This window comes from Solea solea, chromosome 19, assembly GCF_958295425.1.
Source record: "Solea solea chromosome 19, fSolSol10.1, whole genome shotgun sequence".
Lineage (NCBI taxonomy): Eukaryota > Metazoa > Chordata > Actinopteri > Pleuronectiformes > Soleidae > Solea > Solea solea.
The window spans coordinates 594,470-608,640 of NC_081152.1; the positions used below are offsets into that span (position 1 = coordinate 594,470).

The following is a 14,171-nucleotide window of genomic DNA, read 5'->3' on the forward strand; positions in this document are numbered from 1 at the left end:
GAACTATGAAATTAATGCGATTAATCGTGAGTTAACTATGACATTAATGCGATTAATCGTGAGTTAACTATGACATTAATGCGATTAATCGCGAGTTAACTATGACATTAATGCGATTAATCACGAGTTAACTACAACATTAATGCCATTGACATTAATGACATTCATGCGATTAATCATGATTAAATATTTGAATCATTTGACAGCACTCGTGTAAATGCATCATAATACTTCATGATCAGTTATTTTAATGCAGACGTTAAAGGACTCTTCAGTCAGACTCAGTCTTTAAGGAGTCTTCGGTCTTCAGTCAGACTCAGTCACTCAGACTCAGTCTTTAAGGAGTCTTCAGTCTTCAGTCAGACTCAGTCAGTCAGACTCAGTCTTTAAGGAGTCTTCAGTCTTCAGTCAGACTCAGTCAGTCAGACTCAGTCAGTCAGACTCAGTCTTTAAGGAGTCTTCAGTCTTCACCCCTCGCGTGCTCAGCACAGCGGTGGCCAGATAAAACTTTGCAGCTGGAGACATGAGGGAGCTGTCGCTGCGAGAGGGCGACGTCGTGAAGATCTACAGCGAGATCGGAGGAGACCTGGGCTGGTGGAAGGGAGAGGCCAACGGACGAGTGAGTACACAAACATTTTCTCTGTTATAATAGTTACTGGACACAAAGACGCACAAAGCAATAAATAATGTAGAAGAAAACAGCGAGGGAGATTACAAAAACACATTAAAAACATAATTCACACATAAATGTCAAGACAATTTTCTTTTACTGTTTCTTTAGAGTGTGTCTTCTGTTCTGAATTGTTCTGAGGTTTATTTATTTATTCACTCATAAACTCAGTGGAGCCAGTTTTCCACAGCCAGAGAAGCTGGTGATGATGAACCAGCACATGTGCATCAAATATCCTCAACACGAGCAACAACGTTTTCCTCTGTGAAATCAAAAGATTCAGCTCAAACTACAACAGTATTAGCTGCAACTGTTGTTTCTGACTTTGTTATATTTGACCCTGTAGCAACCGATAAAGTAACTTAATAACTTATTACGTTATTGGCCTTGAATTAAAAAAAGAAAATCCTTTGATAATGTAATAACTGAGGTATCACTTTATTTTATTTTCACTTTCTGGAGAGAAAGTGTCACACTTAGCCTTAATATTGCATCTTGCAGCAGATGCTTAAATATCCCACCTTATAGATACCCCTCCACAGGAGGCCTAAAGGAGCAATTAAGAGTCAACGTGGATTTATATGTCACTCTTAGAGTTCCGTTACAGTACTTTGTGTATCCAACTCTGTGACCATACAGACCCTTTGACGGACTAGTGCCTTGCACTTTTCAGTATGGTATTGCAATTCACCACCTGAACACTAGGGGCTGCAGGAATGAGTCATTAACTGACCAATGACAGTACCACGCTCTCCATTGGTCTCAGTTGCCTCGACGTCGGGCTACAGAGAGGCTCTCCGACAGGGTGTGTGACGATGGAGAGACTCTCCGTGGCTACAGAGAGCACAGTATCATGAACAAAGCTTTAGACCTTTAACAGTGTCAGGGTCAGTCTGATCTACACAGCAACAGTAAATTGCTGCAAACACACACATACTGTTGTTGCGGTCTTGTTTAAAATCATTTTCTTTTTTATTGTTTTTCGTCAATGTGTATAAAATATACTTAAATACTGAAATAACAGCACACATGAACCTAACCTCATAAAATCATTGAATGTTCTTGAAGAAACGCTTATTTTGCAGCAGCACCTGTATTCAGGGCTGGACTGGGACCAAGAAATGGACCTGGCATTTTTTAAATATTTGAATAAATATATTTTAATAAAGCACAGTGGCCTACATGGAAGAGAGCTAGTGTTATTTCTCTGGTTACTAGGGCTGCACCTAACGATTCTTTTTAGAATCGATTAATCGAGTATTCTTTTGTGCATAAAATGTAGTTAAAATGTCCATCAGTGTTTAACAAACCTGCAAATCATGACGTTCTCAAATGTCTTTTCAGTTTTAATGAATTTTTTGTCAAATGGAGCAAAGAAACCAGAAAATATTCACATTTAAGAAGCTTGTATTAATTGTTAAAAAAACACACATCTAAATCCAATGAATCAATTATCAAAATAGTTGACGATTAATTTAGTTTTGATTAACAATCGATTAAATGAATAATCGTTGCAGCCCCACTGGTTACCTAACAATGATTAATCACCCATTTCACTAATATTACATAATAATAACTGTAAGCTGTAACAACAGCAAACTATTACTTTACCACAAGCTAAAATAACTCTGTAAGTTGGACACCAAGTTTACTCAATCAAACCTCCTCAATCTGTCCTTGCTGGGTCTCCTCCTCCTCCTCCTCCTCCTCCTCCTCCTCCTCGTACTTGCACATGTGTCACTCTGACAGCCCCCTGTGCACTCGATAGGACTGCTTCTGCACTTGATGATGATGATGGAGAGCTTTCATTGGACGAGCTCAACGTCCTTTAAGAAATTCAACCAATGGTCCGCGTTTCGTGTCTCAATTAAAAAGTAAAAAGTAGGCCAGTCCATGCCTGCCTATATTTGACCACTAGATGGCAATGTGGCCTCAGCATGTGTTGAGGCCACATTGCTGCTGCATGATGGCAGGGCTTCTTCTCAGTCATGTAGCCTTAGGGCAGTAGTAGGCCTAAATTCAATTTTATTTCAATGTTTTGTTTTATTTACATGAGTAAATGAGTGAGAGCGTCATCCTAACTTCCATTTTGATAACTTTGCACTATTCAAATGTACTCTCCTCAAGCTTTTTTACAATTGTAAATAAGTGCTGGATCATTTTTCATTTGAGATGCTAAGTTCCATTTTTGAAAACATGTGCACTACATTTGTAATGACAGTGACAGTTTGACAGAGTTCTGTAGCCCTCAGTAAAAACCCTTTGAGGCATTTTGAGATTCAAAAAAAGGTTTAATTAAAAATTAAAAAAATGTTTTTCCATGAAAAAATGTGTTGAATTCATTTGACAAGATCCTCACTGTTCCATACATACACCATTATGTTATCGTCCGTCGAGGCAACTGAGACCAATGGAGAGCGTGGTCTCCCTCTCCACGTCCATGAAAAGGTTTAAAAATAAATGTAATCAATAGTGAGATTGTCTTTAGAACTGAATGAAACGCTGTTCTTGTTTAAATCGGCATGTAAAACCACAGTGAAGTGAAACCGTGTGGCGGCTCTTCCTGCTGCCAACTGTCACTGAGACACTGCACTTTTGTGTTCTGTGCAGGAACAACCCTGACAAGAGCACACTGCCGTCTTCCCTCGTCAACATGGCTGCCAAACATTCAGCTCAGCAGCTTCTTTACATTGTGTATTTCTGTATGTTTGCAGAGCAGCAGCAGGAATCTGCTCATCCCTGGAAGAAAACACCGGAACAACTCATCCGCTCTGGCACTCTCTCCATTTTTTCTTTGCTGGTGAAGGAATACATTTACTTTAGTTCCAGTGAAATCGTGTCTTTGAGGCTGTGACTCTCAGACGTAGGCGTGTTGCCATGCAACAAGACAGAACTTAGTGTAAATGCACCCAAATTAAAGCGTAGACGTCAGTCAGGTGTTTCTCTCCAGGATTGTAATGATGTTTGTCCTACATAAGATTTTCCTAAAGTCAGTCAGACTTCTTTTGTTATTTCCTTTTTTTTTTTTATGGAACGTCAGGAAGTGCTTCCACTTTCTCTGTGGTTTGAACCTAAACAACATTTGTCATGTTGCCAGATGAAAAGATAATGAGTCACATAAAAGTAGGAGCTCACATATTCAGAAATCATCATCGCTCTGTTGTTCCTCTCAGTTCACTCACACACTCTGTTGTATGGCCTGCAGCTCTGTGTTTACTGTGATTCGTCTCAGTTCTCACACTAAAGTCAAGCAGGATTTTAATAAAAAAGAAACCTGTGTTTCTCTGTGTATCTGCTACAGATGATTGATCATTTCCCAAAACAATATGTGGCTGTTTTCAGAGATGATGCAGCTTTAACTGAAGCTTCTGTTCTATCTGAACGTCGTCATGTTTTAATTCTAACTTACAGTAAATGATACGTTTAAAAACAACCTCAGCTGAACAACAGAAGCTTCAGTTAGAGCTGCATCACATCAGTGACAGTGTCGGTGTCAGTGATGTCATGTTTGATACCGGATGTCGTTGGAGAAATCCTTCTCATAGTCAAATCTGTGTCTCAGTTCCAGAAGAGCAGCCCGATGAAGACCAGCAGGATGATGATGAGGAGCAGAGAACCCATATATATAGTGTATATAGTATAGTATACATAGTGATATATGTATAACTGTTCATTTCACCTAAAGATCTTAACTGTGAGTTATGGACAGAGGATGAGGACAGAAGAGCTACTGTATCAGGTCATAACGTGCACAAAGACATTATATTCATCACCTGTGACTCACTGCTTTCTCTTTCAGTATAGTTTCCTACTGTTACATGTTACACTGTTACTGTGACTAACTGTTACATTGTGACACTGTGACTGTTGCTGTTCGATTTTCTCTTAGGTGTGTTTGCTCTCGGGTTGATCCTGCAGTGTTCAGCTCCTACAGCGTTGTTCACCTCACAAACGTAGATTCCTGCCAGACTCTGTGAGTGGTTAGTGATTTTCTGCTCCCAGGTCACTGTCTGAGAGCACACACACACACACACACAGATAAATACATGCAGCAGCACGTGGAGATGCTGAGCGTTTTTAAATCATGTCAGTGAGACGACGTTGTTGTTGTTGGTTTAGATCATGTGACAGTTTGCTGTGAACTAACCATGTGTCTGTTGTCTGTCAGGTTTGTCCTTAAACTGACCAGTGTCAGCTGGACAGGGATTCAAACCGATGACCTTTTCACTGTGAGGCACCAGTGCTAGCCACTACTCCCCCGTGTCCCCAATTTGCAAGTAATGTTTTTATTTTTGTTTCTTTGACGTTCCTGACTGTCTCACCTCATACACATTATTATAAACTTTAATGATTTTATTGCTGATCATCACAGTTCACAGTAAATGATTCTGATCTTTTAAGACTGACTTCAACTCATTTAGAAAAAACCTTAGCCCTGACCTTAACCGTAACTGGTTAACCTTAACCTAAGCACAATTCAAACCTAAGTCCTGACAAGGTCAGAAACACACACACACACAGTCTTTTTTGTGCAGTAGCGTGGTGACATCAGCAGAGGTCACACTTACTCTGTGTGCTGTAGCAGGGATAGAGCCTCCGCCCTCTCTCCTCCATTGGTATTTTAAGGGGGCGTTGCCTGTGGCAGAGTGACAGTGCAGAGCTGCGGCGCGGCCGACCAGCTGCCCCCCCCCCAACACTTAGGCACAGACGGCTTCACTGAAAGTGGATCATTTCTTCACATCAGGTACAAACACATGATACACACACTTTATATACATGTAGATTTGAGTAAAAGCTTAAAGGGCCAGTGTTTAAGAATTGGCGCCATCCAATGGTGAGACTGCAGACTCTCCTCCACTTGCTCCTCCCATTTCTAAGTCACTTCAGGAAACTACGGTGCCCTTCAAAGCCCAGAAACCATGTGTTCTTTGTCATTTCCTTCTTCTTCATGGGTTAATTAATACGGTTATGTGGGCGGAGTCTTTCTTATCTGTTGTTATTACACACACACACAAGCATACTGCAGTCACATGACTGGTTTTCTGAATTATGACATTTGATCTAATTCATTCATTCATTCATTCATTCATCAGCACCACCTGTGTTTCTCGGGCACACACACAGACTGTTGGCGTTTCACTCTTTGATACGTGGAGGATTCTTTTAAAAGGTGCTGCTTGTTTCCGTGGAGGTGATTTGATCGGATGCAGTTTCATCTTTATATTTATTTATTTATTTATTTGAGTGATGAAATTTACTGTAGGTCCCGAGAAGTGAGTCTGAGTATGAAAAATAAATGAACTCAGTTTATCGTTGGAGAGGATTTGTTAAACAAGCTCTGCTTCTTTAAATGATTCAGTCTGAATGATTTGTGTTGTTTTTTTAGTTGGGTTGTTTGGCTTCATTATCAGATCTTATTATTGCACGAGTGATGTTTAATGTGTTAAATACGGAAATCTGCTGCCATGAAACCAATACATTTAATTATTTTACTTTCCTTCCAAATGCTGTTGATTTTTCAAGTCAAACATGTCACATGATGAAGATACATCTACATCTTTGTCATGAGAATGAGGTTATACATGTTTGTGGCATGTTTTTTTTATATAATCAGATTTACTCCTCAGAATGTTTCTGATAGTGATTCTGAAGTGATTTGGTTACATTGAATTCTAACATCTTGATTCTTTTGTGTCTTTTTTTATAGTTATCAAAATACAGAAATGCAAAGTTTCATCTTCAGCATAAAGAATAAGAATAAAAAAAAGAACAAAAGTTCCCCAGGAATGAAAGTTCAGTTCATTTTAATCTGCGTTGTTAAATGTGAAATAAGTATTTACAGCGACGCGTGACATTTAGTTTCTCCTCAGACTGATTATGAAAAGTAGCAAAACAATTATAAGAATAAGTTGTAATTGTTTTCACTGTTAAACTTGAGTTTAAACAGATTCATTTAACTTTTACCTTCATACAAAAATGACCTGAACTCACCTGGTTTCACTTATTTAATCTGTTAATCTGCTTCATTCTATTCTGGGAGTTCAATTGTGCAGAGTGACATTAGCATTAATCTGAAGATCATTTTCATACACACATATATACATAATTTATTTTCTCTATCAGTCGTGAAATAACATAATAACAAGACATTTTATTCTAACTTGTATTATTTTTATTATTAGACTTATTTTTAGTGATGCTTTTTAATCTTTGTTGTCATTTTAAAGTCAGAAGCACTTTTTGTGACAGAGAAATAAACTAAGTTAAAGTGGAAATTATGTCTTTTACCTAAAACTGCTGCTCATTCAGTCTTTTGTCAAACAGATTATTTAATTCTCATTGTGAGTCTGAGGAACACCATGAACCACATTAACTCCACCGTTAGGAGGTGATTAGCTAAGATATCATTTATTATAACTAGTGCTGTCAAACGATTCAAATATTTAATCATGATTAATCGCATTAATGTCACAGTCAACTCACGATTAATCGCATTAATGTCATAGTTAACTCACAATTAATCACATTAATGTCATAGTTAACTCACGATTAATGGCATTAATGTCATAGTTAACTCACGATTAATCACATTAATGTCATAGTTAACTCACAATTAATCACATTAATGTCATAGTTAACTCACAATTAATCACATTAATGTCATAGTTAACTCACGATTAATGGCATTAATGTCATAGTTAACTCACGATTAATCGCATTAATGTCATAGTTAACTCGCGATTAATCGTATTAACGTCATAGTTAACTCGCGATTAATGTCACATTTGTATCTATTGTAAATGTCCCTTGATTTCTTGTCATTTTAATGCTCTTATCAACATAGAAAAGTGGATCTGCTTGCTTTGTGCAGATGTTTTTTTATTGAGACAATATCTCTGTCACCTGCATATTGTGACTTATTCCTCTTATTGTGAGAGCCGCACAATAATCAGAGAGGCTGTTTCCGGTCTAGTTAGATCCAGTGTGATGTTGTAGTTTTTCTAACGTTACTAGTTGTTGCAACAGCATGTGAAACAACCCACAAAGTTTACTCGGCCAAAAAGAACGTTAATCTCACGATAAAAACATTGACGCCGTTAAAATGGGTTTTGTGTTAACACGTTAATAACACGTTTAACTGGCTAATTAACTAATTATACTAATTATAATATAATAACATCCAGAGAAGACTTCACATGAGAAAACAGTAACACAGGTGTTGTAGGTGTTTGTTGTAAATGTAACTTGAACTCGTGGAGATTTCTTCACTTTACACTGGTAGGTGGCGCTGTGAGCAGACGACAGCGAGGCGTCTCCCTGTGAAGGTGGTTTCCATAGATGTATTTGTTACCACCAGTGAAGAAATAATGAAGCTGAAATAATGAAAGAGAAAAACACCGGGTGTAAATGTAATGCTTTAAATTTGTGTTAATAAATGAAAGTAGTATTAATATTCAATGAAACGAGTGGATGATGTCGTAGAGGCTCACAGTAACAAACAGCCAAGAATTACCACCAACGCTGCTGCAGCAGCTCTGAACTTTTCAACCTCTTTTAGCTCATTGAATTGAATTTTTACGGCACATTTACTGTGTAGCACAGACTCAGTGTTTCCAGCAGCAGCAGCCGCCGCCGCTGGCTGTTTTCAGCAAACAAGCTCTGATAAATCCATTGTGCTCTACCCGCTCAGCCACACAAGGCTCAGAGGAAAAACGTGTCACATCTGCCACTTAAAGGGATAGTTCAGTTTTGAATTGTGCTTGTATGAGGAATTCATTCATTATCAACCCGAACTTTGCAAGCACAACAACGACTCTGCTGCCGTTACTGTGAACCAGCCCGAGACAAAGGCACTCACTCACTCACTCACTCTCACTGATAACATGACTGAGGAAAACAGGTTTCAGCCACTTAACAAAAGACTCAGTCACTTTCAGTCAGTGATGTCTTTAAGACCATGTTCACGTCTTTATCTCACTGTGAGACAGTCTGTCTCACAGTGAGATAAAGACGAGGACATGGTCTTAAAGACATCACTGACAGAGGATTTTATTACATTTTGTTTGTTTTTTCAGCAAAGTCAGATGTGTATATATATACTGTATATTTTTAAATGTATCCCCTTAGGGAAATTATTTCTCAGCATTTGACCCATCCTAGAATTAGGAGCAGTGGGCTGCCACACTGAGTAATGCCCAGGGAGCAATGGGGGTTGGGTACCTTGCTCAGGGGTACCCCAGCCCTTTTTTTTGGCCTGGTGGGGACTTGAACCAGCAACTCTCCGGTTACAAGCCAAGTTTCCTTTTCCACTTGACCAAGGGCTTATATATATATGTGTATATATAGGAGTCATTTTCCTTCTTTATCTACAGCGGCTCTGGATCAATCACAGCATTGACTGCAATAAAATGTCCCTTTCTTAAGGACTAAAACACTAATGATAATAATAATAATGATAAACTCCTTTAAGACTCCAACAATAATGATTTTAATTGAATTTAAAAGTCAAATGGGATAAACAACTAATTCCTTTTGAAATGAAAAAGCCTTGAGTGCTGAGGTTTAGACTGTTTGAAGGTAACCTAGCATCGCGAGATTAGAGTCTGGTTCATTAGTCCGAATCAATAAAGATGAGCTTTATGAAACAGAGGCACAAGAACATGCAATTAAACGCCTGAGACCGTCTTCAAAACCTGAATAATAACATGCTTTAAAGGTGCTTGTGTTGTAAAACTATAATTCAATATTTCTATTTAGTCTTTTTTTCTGAATCCTTATTCATTCATATTAATCAGTGATGTCAGGGTTTCCCAGACACATGCATTAAATTAAAGTAACTTCATTTTTAATAAGTGCACAGACACTCATAAAAATACCAATGTGAATACAATGTTATATCATAGCAAAGGAGAATATTGAGCTTTTATTTCTGCGGATTTGTGTGAAAATATTCACATTTAAGAAGCTGAAAAATGACGCAAAGTAGAACATTTTCATATTTTCTTGAAATCATTGTGGATCAGAAGATGCTGAGCTAAGTGAACTCTTGACTTCACACATTTATTATGTGGTAACTGTATGATTTATGTTGTGTCTTTCAGCTTCTTAGCATCTGGTCCTTCTGTGTGGTGTCTGGACTGACCACAGACCATTCGATGTCGAGTTCTCCGGTGTCAGAAGGGCTCGGCTCGTAGCTGCTCTCTCCCTCGGCTTTCTGGAGCGTCTGTGGACCCGTGGATGTCACCTGCATTCCTGCGGCGCTTCGGAATTCTTCAGAAAAACACAAAGTTTTATCAGTCACAGATTGTTCGGTGTCTACAGGTGAGTGTTTCATTTGTCTGAGGTGAGGAGGAGACTTTGTGATGAGGAATCAACAGAAAGCTGTGAGTAACATGTAGAAAAGCTGTGGCCGTCGCTGCCAACAGAGGTGTCACACCAGACGACAACAACAGCCTGTGCACAGTTTCAGTCAAAAGCATCAAAAATCATCATCCAGTACAAGATGCGGAACACTGTTGCCACGGCAACAAAACAACAAAGCAAAGCTCTTCTCCTGGTGAAGATCAAAGGCTTAAAAAACATAGATTTTCCTGTTAGTCTGAGATGATGATGTTTGGACTCGGAGTAAACGTGTGTTAAAAAGGTTTTATCTGCGTCCTCTCCTTCATTTATTGATGTGAACTCACTCAAATGAAAGATGGGACTTTTTGCTTTAATATAATTTATCTTATTTTCTATCAAATTGAATCTGCAGAGGCTCAAGTGTGTGTAACACTTTTTTTAATGCTTTCAGTACAGTGCACAAGAAAACATCCATTTTGTAACAGCTGTGCGTTTATGAAGAGAAAGAGTCTGTGTTTTTATATGGAACTCATTACTGTAAAGATGACAAACGATCAGTGGCCAATGTTCAGTGTGACAAACACAAATGGCCAGTTTTTGTCATTTATTTAAAATATTATAATTATTGAAATACAATAGAAAATATTCACATTTAAGAAGCTGAAAAATGACAGAATTGAGCTTTGAATTCTGCTGATTTGTGTGAATTCTCGAACACATTTTCTTGAAATCATCGTGGATCAGAAGATGCTGAGATGCTAAGTAAACTCTGGTAACTGTAGGTCTTTCAGCTTCTTCCATGTCGAGTTCTCCGGCTTTGTCATTTATTTAAAATATTATAATTATTGAAACAACTCAACTCAAGTGTTTAAGTGAAACTTCAGCTTTAAAACAAGACAACATTTACTGTGAGGAGTCAAATCCAGAAATGCATCGTTAACACACCGAGTTCATCTTTAAGTCATGCAAACGAAAACAATGTGGGTTTGTTTTTAAAAAACAACAAAGTCCACATCATTGTCATCATTTGTGTTCACGTTACCTGAAGTAGACGCCGCTTCCAAACGTGTGGAGACGGAATTAAAGAGTGAGAGTGACAGTGAAGTGTCCACTGCAACAAGCTCCTCCTCTCATCATCATCATCATCATCATCATCACAAAGGCACCTGTTGGACGACACGCCTCCATCTGAAGGTTTCTGTTTCACTCAAATCTTTACAACTCAAACAAAAAACCGGACTCAATGTAAAGGTCACACTTTAGATTAGGAAACACATATTCACCATTATTAGCATGCAAATTAGCGACATATTGGCTCTGAATTAGTCATTATTAAGTTTTCTGCATGACCTTATTATACAACCAGTAAGCCATTCACTAAGAGTTTTACCTCAATAACCTCAGAATTATTGCTTATTAGTAGTAAATAAGGTATGAATTATTTGATTAGTATGAACTTTATAAGGTGCTACAACAACTTCCTTATTTACTACTAATAAGCAATAATTCTGAGGTTATTGAAGGAAACTCTTAGTGAATGGTAATGGTGAATATGTGCTCCCTCATCTAAAGTGTTACCAAATATAATATTGTGGCTAAAACAAAAGAACATGAATTCATTCATTTAGTAGTTACAGTCATTCATGTTTAAACTTTACCTAAGTTCAGTATAATCTGACTTTAATATCCGGTCAGAAAACTCCTACAGTGAGAGAAAATGATAGAGAATCACAGCAGCTCTTATTTCTCAGGCGGCCGCGCTTTCAAATAAAAAGAGACGACACCGGGTCTCAAGTGACAGGAAACTGGTTGTTCAGCCCAAAACCACAATCCACCAAGGCTTTGTATATATTATCAGGATTTATGAAGGAGGAAGTTTTAACAGGGAGTCACATGTACAGCAACTCACACCAACCACAGGATCACTGAGCTTTATCTGCGTCTATAAAAATATCCACTTACAACAATGTGTATATATATGTATATATATATATACACACACACATATATGTATGTATATATGTATATTTACTGTATATACAGACACATATATGTGTGTATATATGTACATACATTAGTGTTTTACTGTAATACTAAATCAAATATGTGCTTTAATATTTGAAATAAAAACTAAGAACATGTGACCAGCAGATCCTCCGCTTCAACTCGTCCACAATCGATGACAAAAAAGACTTTTTAATTGATGTAAAAAATAAAAATGAAACTTAATCACGTGAAACTGGAGAATCTCATTATAATGCGTTTAAAGTGTTTCCTGTTAAATACTTTGTATTGAAACTGAGCTCGATAATCACATGACAGTCTTTCCATTCACTCATTCACACCCACTCCTCTATGACTGTCTATATGATCTGAGTGTCATTCATTCTTCTCATGACTCACGACTAGACCAGGTCTTGTCAATAAAATTAACCATAACCAGTTAATGACTAACCTGAACCTTAACCTTAGACCTTAACCGGTCCAGTTTTGGTCTCCATGAGAACGACTGGTCCTGACAAGTTTTACAAATGTAGTGAATGTTCATTTAAACGTTTCATCACAAAGACTCAAAACTTTACTTCAAACTGTTGAAAAATCAAACAAGTGATTCTCTGCCAAGTGGGTCACAGTTATGAAAGCATGAAAGGGTCCACACTGTTAGATAACCTGATTGATACGGAGAAGAAAAGGGAATAAACAAGTAGGCTTTTCTGGTTCCACTTCACACTTTAACAGCACTGAAAAACCACGACTGCAGGACTCTCTGGACTCACTGCAGGACTCTCTGGACTCACTGCAGGACTCTCTGGACTCACTGCAGGACTCTCTGGACTCACTGCCGCTAATTTAATCAGGAAGCCAGATGCCAAGCTGAGAATCCTGATCCTGGAAGAAAAATACTGAATCATTGTTTTTCTGTCCTCAGTCTGAACGCTGAGTGTGTTTGTGCTGCAGATCAAACACAGGGTCGGGGGTCGGAGGTCGGAGGTCGGACTCTGTCCACGGAAACACCTGCAGCCACCGGTGTCCACCACTGGGACTTTGGAGGACAGTGGGTAGGAAGATACACTGTAGAATATTATTATTATCAATAATAATAATAATAACCGGGTCTTGATAACTCTGTCTTGGTAAATTTTAGGCCCATTTCCAAACTACCTTTTCTCTCCAAACTCTTGGAGAAAATAGTTTCTGGTCAGCTAAAGTGATTTGTGGACGAGCTTGATGATGATGATGATGATGAGGATGAGGATGATGAGGATGAGGTGTTTCAGTCTGGTTTTAAAACCTTTCATAGCACAGAATCAGCATTGTTAAAGGTTTTCAATGACATCGTACTGGTCACTGATTCTGGTGACGTTGTGCTTGACCTGACCGCTGCTTTTAACACCATGGATCACAATGTTTAATGTTTTGTTTACAGCACTTAGTGGGCATTAGTGGTACTGCATTACAATGGTTCAGGTCATATCTGGCAGATAGAACTATGTGTGTAAGGCTTACTGGTTCTGAATCCTCATCTGCTCCCCTGTCATGCGGGGTCCCACAGGGCTCAATTTTAGGGCCCCTGCTTTAGTAGTAAGTCAAAATATACAGGTGACAAAGATATTGTCTCATTAATGCGATCAATCGCGAGTTAACTATGACATTAATAGGATTAATCGCGAGTTAACTATGACATTAATGGGATTAAACGTGAGTTAAATATGACATTAATGCGATCAATCGCAAGTTAACTATGACATGAATGCGATTAATCACGAGTTAACTATGACGTTAATGCGATTAATCCGAGTTAACTATGACATTAATGAGATTAATTGCGAGTTAACTATGACATTAATGCGATCAATCGCGAGTTAACTATGACATTAATGCGATCAATCGCGAGTTAACTATGACATTAATACGATTAATCGCGAGTTAACTATGACGTTAATGCGATTAAACGCGAGTTAACCATGACATTAATGCGCTTAATCGCGAGTTAACATAACATGAATGCGATTAAACGCGAGTCAACTATGACATTAATGCGATTAATCGCGAGTTAACTATGACGTTAATGCGATTAAACGCGAGTTAACCATGACATTAATGCGATTAATCGCGAGTTAACTATGACGTTAATGCGATTAAACGCGAGTTAACCATG

General features: G+C 38.2%; 1 long non-coding RNA gene across 1 annotated transcript; it reads left to right on the forward strand.

Annotated features, from left to right (window-relative positions):
- The first annotated feature begins 446 nt into the window (after positions 1 to 446).
- On the forward strand, positions 447 to 13,059 carry LOC131446119 (uncharacterized). The gene is made up of 6 exons (XR_009233893.1): positions 447 to 619; positions 3,385 to 4,643; positions 4,839 to 4,947; positions 9,772 to 9,991; positions 11,064 to 11,206; positions 12,942 to 13,059. It is a non-coding gene; the product is annotated as an uncharacterized LOC131446119 (long non-coding RNA).
- The last annotated feature ends 1,112 nt before the right edge of the window (positions 13,060 to 14,171 follow it).